This window comes from Oncorhynchus kisutch, linkage group LG20, assembly GCF_002021735.2.
Source record: "Oncorhynchus kisutch isolate 150728-3 linkage group LG20, Okis_V2, whole genome shotgun sequence".
Lineage (NCBI taxonomy): Eukaryota > Metazoa > Chordata > Actinopteri > Salmoniformes > Salmonidae > Oncorhynchus > Oncorhynchus kisutch.
The window spans coordinates 52149168-52161667 of NC_034193.2; the positions used below are offsets into that span (position 1 = coordinate 52149168).

General features: G+C 42.9%; 1 protein-coding gene across 1 annotated transcript in view; it reads left to right on the plus strand.

The window, feature by feature from the left end:
• LOC116352993 (voltage-dependent P/Q-type calcium channel subunit alpha-1A) overlaps window positions 1-12500 on the plus strand; it is a gene marked incomplete at its 5' end in the record, with an annotated part of 68136 nt that overhangs the window by 50240 nt on the left and 5396 nt on the right. The window lies entirely within an intron of this gene.

Sequence of the window (12500 nt, forward strand, 5' to 3'; positions counted from 1 at the left end):
TCCCCCAAAAACCTCCCAACTCCCCCAAACCCCACTAAATGCACCCCTACCCAATCACCCGACCACCTAATCCCTCCCCCAACTTTCTCCACATCTCCCAGCCTTCAACTGCACCCAATCATCCTCTCCCTCCCACCCCTCCCCCAAACCTCCTGAGAGCGCCCCTGTCCCCTTACGCTGTGTGAGGCTGAGGGTTCCCCAGGCACCCGGTAACCCTCTAGTGCCCAGGTCGTTCTGGTTCAGAGCTGCGAGGCACACACCTTGCCCTGTCCTCCCGTTACATCACACACCTCACACACGCACATCTCACACACTCACACACCTCACACACACACCTTTACACACCCGTTAATGGTTACCGGTAATCACTCCACTCATCCACCAGAAGAGCAGGTATTTTACTATTTATTATCCTCTGCACGGCCTGGGGGAGCCGAGAAAGGGAAGGAGGGAGGAGAGGGGTGAATGTTTGGGGCAGGTCACTGAGGGTGGAATGATTTTTTATCTTGAGATATTGTCCGCATATCGACAGTTGTATATGGATATATGTGCCTGAGTATGAATGAGCGAGAGAATGGAGACGAGAGGCGGAAGGTGGAGGAAGGAGAGAGAGAAGGAAAGAATGAAAGAGTGTGTGTGTGTACATCCTCCTCAGCTCCAATGGCATGCCTGCACCGGTACTCACATGGATTACATGATGACATCACGCAAAGCTGGTTGGGATGTGTTACGATGAGGTGCTGACAGTGTTGATGATGTAACAAGAGGAAGAAGCTGAACGTGTCCTTGTGTCTTCACGGCAATGTCGGATTGAGATGTCACTAACATTCTATGATGCAGAATGTGACCAATGTTTTGATCTGTGCTACACATAGAATTAGGAATTAGAATACTAGAATGGTCATGAACCTTCTTATGATCGGATAAAGGTCAGCCATTTTGGTCAGGGCATTGGTCAACCATGGTTTGCCAGTGTTGTGATAAGATATTGTGTAAAATAATGAATTTGAAGAATGTATCTGCGCTGTGTTTGTCAGCTAGCTAGCCAGACAGTTTTAGAGGAATGATTCCAATAATTATTCAAATAAACTGCCAATATGCCAACATTCCATACAAACAATGCAGTCAACCTACAGCCATACACTGTCTGAAATCAGTTGATGATAGGACTTAGACAAGTTGTAAATGCAACAAGTACTGATTTTATCACATAATAGCACTCACATCATTCAAAGAAAACTAAAATAGAGACATTAATGGTCTGTTTACATATATTTCAGAGGCTATTTACAGACGTGGAAAAAGTTACCAATTGTCATACTTGAGTTAAGATGCCTTAATAGAAAATGACTCAAGTGACTCAAGTGAAAGTGAATGTCACCCAGTATAAATATACTTAAGTATCATAAAGTAAATGTACTTACAAAAATATACTAAAGTATCAAAAGTGAAAGTATAAATAATTTCAAATTCCTTATATCAAAACCAGCCGTTTTGCTGACAGCTGTTTTGCTATGGCTTTAGTCATCAACCTAGCAAGAGGGCAATATTTTATTCATGTAGTATAGTGTGTAGGATAGTGTGTAGTATAGTGGTGTAGTATAGTGGTATAGTATAGTGGTATAGTATAGTGGTATAGTATAGTGGTATAGTATAGTGTGTAGTATAGTGTGTAGTATAGTGGTATAGTATAGTGTGTAGTATAGTGGTGTAGTATAGTGGTATAGTATAGTGGTATAGTATAGTGGTATAGTATAGTGGTATAGTATAGTGTGTAGTATAGTGTGTAGTATAGTGGTATAGTATAGTGTGTAGTATAGTGGTATAGTATAGTGGTATAGTATAGTGTGTAGTATAGTGGTGTAGTTTCGTGGTATAGTATAGTGTGTAGTATAGTGGTGTAGTATAGTGGTACAGTATAGTGGTATAGTATAGTGGTATAGTATAGTGTGTAGTGTAGTGTGTAGTATAGTGGTATAGTATAGTGGTGTAGTATAGTGGTATAGTTTAGTGGTATAGTATAGTGTGTAGTATAGTGGTGTAGTTTCGTGGTATAGTGTGTAGTATAGTGGTGTAGTTTCGTGGTATAGTATAGTGTGTAGTATAGTGGTGTAGTATAGTGGTATAGTATAGTGGTGTAGTATAGTGGTATAGTATAGTGTGTAGTATAGTGGTATAGTATAGTGGTGTAGTATAGTTGTATAGTATAGTGGTATAGTATAGTGGTATAGTATAGTGGTATAGTATAGTGGTATAGTATAGTGGTATAGTATAGTGGTATAGTATAGTGTGTAGTATAGTGGTGTAGTATAGTGGTATAGTATAGTGTGTAGTATAGTTGTGTAGTTTCGTGGTATAGTATAGTGTGTAGTATAGTGGTGTAGTATAGTGGTATAGTATAGTGTGTAGTATAGTTGTGTAGTTTCGTGGTATAGTATAGTGTGTAGTATAGTGGTGTAGTATAGTGGTATAGTATAGTGTGTAGTATAGTTGTGTAGTTTCGTGGTATAGTATAGTGTGTAGTATAGTGGTGTAGTATAGTGGTATAGTATAGTGTGTAGGATAGTGGTGTAGTATAGTGTGTAGTATAGTGGTGTAGTATAGTGGTATAGTATAGTGTATAGTATAGTGTGTAGTATAGTGGTATAGTATAGTGTGTAGTATAGTGGTATAGTATAGTGTGTAGGATAGTGGTGTAGTATAGTGGTATAGTATAGTGTGTAGGATAGTGGTGTAGTATAGTGGTATAGTATAGTGTGTAGGATAGTGGTGTAGTATAGTGTGTAGGATAGTGGTGTAGTATAGTGGTATAGTATAGTGTGTAGGATAGTGGTGTAGTATAGTGGTATAGTATAGTGTGTAGGATAGTGGTGTAGTATAGTGTGTAGGATAGTGGTGTAGTATAGTGTGTAGTAGCTTTCACCTGGAATTGTTTAATAATGCCTGAGAAGAAAACACTTTTTGACCCAAATGATCTAGTACACTACAAGTATAATGAAACATATTCAAAGATGATGATAAATTAAATGACATTGTGAATGAATAAGCCTTTTCATACGTTATAATATGTTTTAGGAACAGCTACCCAAAATATTTCACTTTCTTTATTACCGTACCAAACATATCATGACATTAGTGAGAGTCAAAATCTATCAAATGTGGGATTGTCTAAACATTTGGGCCATTCAAACAGTGTGCACCCCTCCTATAGAAAAGGGGAGAAGGCCAGAAGGCCTATGTAAAGGGCATTTTGTTTAACTTCCACAAATATATATACATCTTTTTTTACTTATTTTAGGTTTAAGGAAGTGTGTAGGTCCCATTATTTATCATAGTGCTAGGAAGGTTACGTTGCAGTGATATAAATTGATGTGATGCTGCTGCAGAGGGAGTCCCACCAGAGGGAGTCCCACCAGAGGGAGTCCCACCAGAGGGAGTCCCACCAGAGGGAGTCCCACCAGAGGGAGTCCCACCAGAGGGAGTCCCACCAGAGGGAGTCCCACCAGAGGGAGTCCAATATAAGTTTATTTGACAGGGCCATTTTTTTAACCTTTATTTAACTTGGCAAGTCAGTTAAGAGCAAATTCTTATTTTTTATGATGACCTGTGAACAGTGGGTTAATAACTTCCTTGATCAGAATGACAGAATTTACCTTGTCAGCTCGGGGATTTGATCTTGCAACTTTTCAGTTGCTAGTCCAACGCTCTAACCACTAGGCTATCTGCCGCCCCAATGGTCCTAGGAAGGTCTGGATCGCTAGATTGCTGTCTTCTGACATGAAATGGTGGAAAATCAACAAAACAAGTTGTGTAAATATACATATTTTTAAGAGGTTGCAAACCAGACTGCACAATGTTCTACATTTTTTAAATTACTGATAGACATCATTCACAAACAAAGCATTAGTGTTTAGTGAGTCCGCCAGATCAGAGGCAGTAGGGATGACCAGGGATGTTCTCTGTTTAGTGAGTCAGATCAGAGGCAGTAGGGATGACCAGGGATGTTCTCTGTTTAGTGAGTCCGCCAGATCAGAGGCAGTAGGGATGACCAGGGATGTTCTCTGTTTAGTGAGTCCGCCAGATCAGAGGCAGTAGGGATGACCAGGGATGTTCTCTGTTTAGTGAGTCCGCCAGATCAGAGGCAGTAGGGATGACCAGGGATGTTCTCTGTTTAGTGAGTCCGCCAGATCAGAGGCAGTAGGGATGACCAGGGATGTTCTCTGTTTAGTGAGTCCACCAGATCAGAGGCAGTAGGGATGACCAGGGATGTTCTCTGTTTAGTGAGTCCGCCAGATCAGAGGCAGTAGGGATGACCAGGGATGTTCTCTGTTTAGTGAGTCCGCCAGATCAGAGGCAGTAGGGATGACCAGGGATGTTCTCTGTTTAGTGAGTCAGATCAGAGGCAGTAGGGATGACCAGGGATGTTCTCTGTTTAGTGAGTCCGCCAGATCAGAGGCAGTAGGGATGACCAGGGATGTTCTCTGTTTAGTGAGTCCGCCAGATCAGAGGCAGTAGGGATGACCAGGGATGTTCTCTGTTTAGTGAGTCAGATCAGAGGCAGTAGGGATGACCAGGGATGTTCTCTTGATAAGTGTGTAAATTGGACCATTTTCCTGTAATTTTGCATGTCAGGGAAAATGTATGGCTAGAAAAGTACATTTTTTTATTTAGAAATGTAGTGAAGTTGTGCCACCAGAGACTCTGGGTTCGAGTCCAGGATCTGTCCCAGACGGCCGCGACCGGGAGGCCCATGGGGCGGCGCACAATTGGCCTAGCGTCGTCCGGGTTAGGGAGGGTTTGGCTGGCAGGGATATCCTTGTCTCATCGCGCACCAGCGACTCCTGTGGAGAGCCGGGCGCAGTGCACACTGACCAGGTCCCTAGGTGTATGGTGTTTCCTTCGACACATTGGTGCGGCTGGCTTCCGGGTTGGATGCGCGCTGTTGTTTCGGAGGACGCATGGCTCTCGACCTTCGCCTCTCCCGAGTCCGTGCGGGAGTTGTAGCGATGAGACAAGACAGTAACGACTAACAATTGGATACCACGAAATTGGGGAGAAAAAGGGGGTTAAAAAATAAGAAATGTAGTGAAGTTGTCGAAAATATAAAAAGTCAAGTACAAATACCCCAAAAAACTACTATTTTCACTTAAGTAATTTACAACACTGGCTATTAATACAGACAATTTGTATAAACCCTTATAAACTATCTTTGTAATTATATGACAATATTTTAGGTTGACAATAATTATATTACACAATTTCTGATATATCACATGCCTTTCTTGTATTTTCCCGCATAAGTAAAATCAGGAATCTACTGCCAGTCATTCCAATTAGACTGGTTTGAAGTTCTCCCTGTCCAATATTGCTTCCATTTTCACCCCATTCTGGACCTTTGAGGATTTATGACATGGCCCCTCTAGTAATTTAATTGGATCTCTATGGTGCTACCAAGGTGACCTTTTGTGTTTCTGGACAGCTGCAGGTTGCTATGGTTACTAGATTGTTCATGTAGCATGAATGTGACAATAACAAGGTCGCTAGGGTAACTTGATTGATGATGTAACATGCAGTAATTGTACATGTGCATTGAAAGAGTGTGACAAGTACAACGCTAGGAGACCACAAGGACTGAGGAAGGTGTACATACAAGGGTGTATATATGCACAGCATTGATCAGTACATATCCAGTGCCTTGCAAAAGTATTCACCCCCTTGGTGTTTTTCCTATTTTGTTGCATTACAACCTGTAATTTAAATTGATTTGTATTTGGATTTCATGTAAAGGACAGACACAAAATAGTCCAAATTGGTCAAGTGAAGTTCAAAAAATTCAACAAAAACAGAATCGGAAAAGTGGTGCGTGAATGTATGAAGCCCCTAAATAAGATCTGGTGCAACCAATTACCTTCAGAAGTCATATAATTAGTTAAATAAAGTTCACCTGTGTGCAATCTAAGTGTCACTTGATCTGTCACATGATCTCAGTATCTATACACCTGTTCTGAAAGGCTCCAGAGTCTGCAACACCACTAAGCAAGGGGCACCACCAAGCAAGTGGCACCATGAAGACCAAGGAGCTCTCTAAACAGGTCAGGGACAAAGTTGTGGAGAAGTACAGATCAGGGTTGGGTTATAAAAAAAACATCAGAAACTTTTAACACCATTAAATCTATTATTAACAAATGGAAGGAATATGGCACCACAATAAACCTGCCAAGAGAGGGCCACCCACCAAAACTCACGGACCAGGCAAGGAGGGTATTAATCAGAGAGGCAAGAAAGAGACCAAAGATAACCCTGAAGGAGCTGCAAAGCTCCACAGCAGAGATTGGAGTATCTATCCATAGGACCACTTTAAGCCATACACTCCACAGAGCTGGACTTTACAGAAGAGTGTCCAGAAAAAAGCCATTGTTTAAAGAAAAAAATAAGCAAACATGTTTGTTGTTCACCAAAAGGCATGTGGGAGACTCCCCAAACATATGGAAGAAGGTACTCTGGTCAGATGAGACAAAAATTGAGCTTTTTGGCCATCATGGAAAACACTATGTCTGGCACAAACCCAACACCGCTCATCACCCCGAGGACAACATCCCCACAATGAAGTATGGTGGTGGCAGCATCATGCTGTGGGGATGTTTTTCATTGGCAGGGAAACTGGTCTGAATTGAAGGAATGATAGATGGCGGTAAATACAGAGAAATTCTTGAGGGAAGCCTGTTTCAGTCTTCCAGAGGTTTGAGACTGGGACGGAGGTTCACCTTCCAGCAGGACAATGACCCTAAGCATACTGATAAAGCAACACGAGTGGTTTAAGGGGAAACATTTAAATGTCTTGGAATGGCCTAGTGAAAGCCCAGACCTCAATCCAGTTGAGAATCTGTGGTATGACTTAAAGACTGCTGTACACCAGCGGAACCCATCCAACTTGAAGGAGCTGGAGCAGTTTTGCCTTGAAGAATGGGCAAAAATCCCAGTGGCTAGATGTGCCAAGCTTACAGAGACGTACCCCAAGAGACTTGCAGCTGTAATTGCTGCAAAAGGTGGCTCTACAAAGTATTGACTTTGGGGCGGTGAATAGTTATGCATGGTCAAGTTTTCTGTTTTTTTTTGTCTTATTTCTTGTTTGTTTCACAATGAAAATGTTGCATCTTCAAAGTGGTAGGCATGTTGTGTAAATCAAATGATACAAACCCCCCCTAAAATCTATTTTAATTCCAGGTTGTAAGGCAACAAAATAGGAAAAATGCCAAAGGGGGTGGATACTTTCGCAAGCCACTGTATATTGTTATGTATGGTGTGTATGTTTGTAGTGTATGACAGTAGTTTGAACTGCCTATAGTTGGTGGTCCTCAACGTGGCTGTTTCTATGGAGACTGATAGGTTTGTTGACTCTCTCTGCGAGTTTAAAATCACTCCACTGGCCTACTGCACCCTCTCCAGCATGACGTCTCCCTCCCTCCCCTCCAAGCGGATGCTTCCCTCCTTTCTCCCTCCTGTTCCTGTGATATTTCTCCTTACTCCTCCTTTTCTCCTCTCTGTCTTCCTTACCTCCTTGGTGGCCTGTTCTCCTCTCCCCCAACCTTTCAACCCTCCTCCTCTCCACCCTTCCCAGCCCACTCCCTTCCTCTTCTCCTTTACTCCTCCTCTTGTCCACTTCCTCCATTTGCTCAGGGCTACCCTGATGCTCAGGGTTAGGGCTCCACTTGTTTCTGTGGAGCCTTGATTTGTTGAGTCTCACATAGGGGGAGAAAAGACTGTCGTGTTAAGGTTTTTGACTCAACAAATCCGCTTCTGGCACCGTCATTGAATGACACTGGACTGTCACAATGATCGAGAACTGCATGTTTACGAGCCACTTTGACTATGCATTTGAATCTGTGTGTGTGTGTGTTTGTATGCGTGCGTACTTACGCCTGTGTGTGTATGCATGTGTGTGAAGATGTATCGTGCGCGTGTCTGTTTTTATGGTTACCGTATGTAGATGAACAGTATCCACTGTTCTACGGTGTCTACAATATTTACTGTTCTCTCTCAATGAGCAGAAAACTACCCCAAAATACATTTGTTAGATCCCACGCCTGCCCTGTGTTGTACAGTATTACTGTACCTCCGTGCCTTGCGGGGCCCATTAGATAACAGTAGATTTAATGAGATGTTTGTCTCAGTTAAGACCTGGCTAATTGATGGTTATTAAGAGATAAGATCAGTTTTACTGTTAAATGAATACAGCCGTTACTGTGAAGAAAGGCTTCAGGGACTTTCCACCTGACTTCTCCACCTCTTTAGAGAGAACTTAGTGGAATATTGTGTTTAGTTATTTGACTAAATAAATTGCTGAGTAGGATCGATAAGTATTGCTGTTAAATGAATACAGGGATAGAGAGATACGTAGAGGGCCGAACCGATTCCTCTAACCATCAATGAATGGCTTTGAGGATCCAACAGGAGAGTAGGGCTACAGTCCAAACACTCCCCCTCAGCCCTCGCGCCTGCCACTTTCCCTCTGGAGAATCCCCGTCGAAACCGGATGCAGTTTGATTGCCATCTTAAGCGGAGGTCCAACTCCCAAACTTTGCCCCCTCAGCCCTCGCTTTAGCTCGGAGGAGCGAGTGAAGAACTTTGCCCCCTCAGCCCTCGCTTTAGCTCGGAGGAGCGAGTGAAGAACTTTGCCCCCTCAGCCCTCGCTTTAGCTCGGAGGAGCGAGTGAAGAACTTTGATCACTTGTGGGGTTGATATGACCCACAATTCAATGCAAACTGTAGTCACATGTCAAACTCTGGTGGTCAGACAAAATTCGGATTTTATCGTTGGCAAATTGGCTTAGTCTCGTAGTGAGGAGCCTATAAAACGTAGATAGCTCGCCTTCCAAGTGGCGCAGTGGTCTAAGGCACTGCATCCTGGTTTGAGTCCAGCCTCTGTCGCAGCCGGTTGCGACCTGGAGACCCATGGGGCGGCGCACAGCGTCGTCCGGGTTAGGGGAGGGTTTGGCCGGCAGTGATGTTCTTGTCCCATCGCACACTAGCGACTTCTGTGGGGGGCCAGGCACAATGCACGCTGACACTTCAGACCTCCAGAGTCCGTACAGGGGTTTCAGCGATGGCACAAGACTGTAACTACCAATTGGAAACCACGAAAATGGGGAGAAAAGGGGGTTAAAAAAAACGTTGATAGCTTCATAAATATATTTTTGGGAATTCTGTAATTTATTGGAATAAATTATCTAACTATAAAACTAGCTAGCCAGTTATAGGTAACTGTAGCTAGCTACCTGACAGGAGTGCTTGCTAGACACGTTAGCTTACTAGGTTCATTAATCGCTTTAGGTTGTTTTTAAGTTAAACTTCAAGATTTCCACCAAGGACGTTGCCTCTCCGATCATCACTCTCCCTCACTTGGGCAAGTGACATTTAAGGTACACTTGGATGTAAAACGTCATTCAAGGGCAGAGGGTTTACGGCAGAGGGCTGTCTACTTTGAGTTTGGACTGCAGCCTAGGTATAATATAATAGTGTAGGTAGTAAGTGAGTAGAAGTAATGATAATAGTATATATAATGCTAGTAATATTCATAGTAGTAAGTAGCACTGTATGTATTAATAGTAGTACTACTAATAATGTAGTAAGTCATGTAAATAGCAGGTAAATAGGTAATAATGCATGTGGCAGGTTTAAGACTTCGCCACCTTTTGTAACAGAACCTAGTTACAATTGTTAGAATTGAGTAATGTTTAGATAGTCTCAGTAAGGCTTTCTATGTATATGTAATAAGAAAAAAGAAAGGTCTCCACTATTAGTAGTATTATGTAATCAAAAGAAATGGATCTGCACTATTACCAATATTATTAAGGTAATCAAAGGAAATCAGTAAGTGTCATTTTTTTGTGAACAGGTATGTAAACATTCCATCTTCGACATCACAGTTGTTGTCATAACAACCAGAGTTGGTGGGAGGAGTCAGAGTGTTGGGGAGGGGGTTGGGGTTTATATCTATCCAAAAGCACTCCATCTTGCTTTCCTCTCCTATTTTCTCTGTCTGTCTCTCATATGGGTGTTTTCTCCTTCTCCAAACCCCTTCCCCCTTTCCTGTCTCTAGCTGTGTTTTCTATCTCTGTAAGTGTGTCTCTGTCTTTCTTCCTCTCTTTCTCCCTATCCCTCCATCTTTTGTTCTTTCTCTCTGTTGCTGTCACTGACCCTTTCTCGCTGTCGTTGCCTTGGTGATTTCTACAGGAGCTTCGCAAAGTAAAGTAAAGTTCTGTCTCTGTCTGTCTCACTGTCTCTCTCTCTTTCTGTCTCTGCTGTCTCTCTCTCTGTCTGTCTCACTGTCTCTCTCTCTGTCTGTCTCACTGTCTCTCTCTCTTTCTGTCTCTGCTGTCTCTCTCTCTTTCTGTCTCTGCTGTCTCTCTCTCTGTCTGTCTCACTGTCTCTCTCTCTTTCTGTCTCTGCTGTCTCTCTCTCTGTCTGTCTCACTGTCTCTCTCTCTTTCTGTCTCTGCTGTCTCTCTCTCTGTCTGTCTCACTGTCTCTCTCTCTTTCTGTCTCTGCTGTCTCTCTCTCTGTCTGTCTCACTGTCTCTCTCTCTTTCTGTCTCTGCTGTCTCTCTCTCTCTCTCACTGTCTCTGCTGTCTCTCTCTCTCTCTCACTGTCTCTGCTGTCTCTCTCTCTGTCTGTCTCACTGTCTCTCTCTCTGTCTGTCTCACTGTCTCTCTCTCTTTCTGTCTCTGCTGTCTCTCTCTCTGTCTGTCTCACTGTCTCTCTCTCTTTCTGTCTCTGCTGTCTCTCTCTCTGTCTGTCTCACTGTCTCTCTCTCTTTCTGTCTCTGCTGTCTCTCTCTCTCTCACTGTCTCTGTCTGTCTCACTGTCTCTCTCTCTTTCTGTCTCTGCTGTCTCTCTCTCTGTCTGTCTCACTGTCTCTCTCTCTTTCTGTCTCTGCTGTCTCTCTCTCTGTCTGTCTCACTGTCTCTCTCTCTTTCTGTCTCTGCTGTCTCTCTCTCTCTCACTGTCTCTGTCTGTCTCACTGTCTCTCTCTCTTTCTGTCTCTGCTGTCTCTCTCTCTCTCTTTGTCTCTGTCTGTCTCACTGTCTCTCTCTCTTTCTGTCTCTTCTGTCTCTCTCTCTCTCTGTCTCTGTCTGTCTCACTGTCTCTCTCTCTCTCTCTCTCTCTCTCTCTCTCTCTCACTGTCTCTCTCTCTCTCTCTCTCTCTCTCTCTCTCTCTCTCTCTCTCTCTCTCTCTCTCTCTCTCACTGTCTCTCTCTCTCTCTGTCTCTGCTGTCTCTCTCTCTCTCTTTGTCCGGTCCAAAATGGCTTCTCTCTCTTTCTTTCTTTGTTCCTCTAGTCGTTCCGCTCTCATTCTCGCCGTTTCTCGTTGCCTTCTCTTCCTCCATTCACTGTTGTCACACCCACATTTGGTCTGCCTGTGGACCATTCCGGAACCCCTCCACCTCCAGGAACCAATTGTAACGCTTCATGATATCCCCCTAAAATGATTCAATGCAGTACAAACCGGATGCATAGTGTATTGCTTAATGTAGCTAAAGCAAGTGTTAAAAATCTAAAAGATGCAATTCACCAATGAACATAGATGCTATCATTGTATTAATAGGTGTCTACAGTGCGATATATACTGTAGCTAATTGCAACATGCTATCATTGTACCAGTATCTGTAATATACTGTAGCTAATGCAACATGCTTCTTGCTTCTTGCTAATGCTACTTACTATCATTGTATAGGTCTATATACTATAGCTTATGCTAATGTTTTATATAGTAGCTTGATGCTCATGCTATGTATTGCAGCTAAAGGTAATGCTAATCGCATATACTGTAGCTATTGCTACATGGTAATGCTATATACAGTAGCTAACGCTACATGCTAATGCTATATATAGTAGCTAATGCTATCATTGTATAGGTGTCTATAATACAGTTGCTATAAATGCAAATTCTTAATGCCTATCCCGAGAAGAGCTTTTCTCTAATACTCTCATACTGCTCTGATAGAGAGGACTCTAGTCTATTCAGTCTATTGAGGATCAGCAGAGTAAGGCATATTGATTATCGAAGCACACACAAACAACACACTACAGTTGCCAAAGACCAGACTCAATCAATCACCAATGAATTGAATTGTCTTGAGAATTTGAGAGAGCAGAGCTCTGCAGTTCATAGTTAAAGGCTTGATGAAAGACCTCTCTCTCACACACACACTCTCTGCTCCTGCTCCTTGGCAGTCCTCCAGCCGACGGTCCTTGTTTTTAAAATGGCTGTCATTCCACTTACAGTAAAGATCAACTCTCTGATATGGTCCCCTTGACGTGGAGATTTTTCTTTCCCTGATATTGTTTTATAGGCAGTACAAATCATGGGATCTACAGCCCCCTATTGTTATGAATAACAGGAAGTAGGCACATAAAAACACAGGATGTCGTTGGTCATTTACCACAACAGGCTGCATCTGAAATAGCACTCTATTCCCTCTATAGAGCCCTAGGCCTGGTC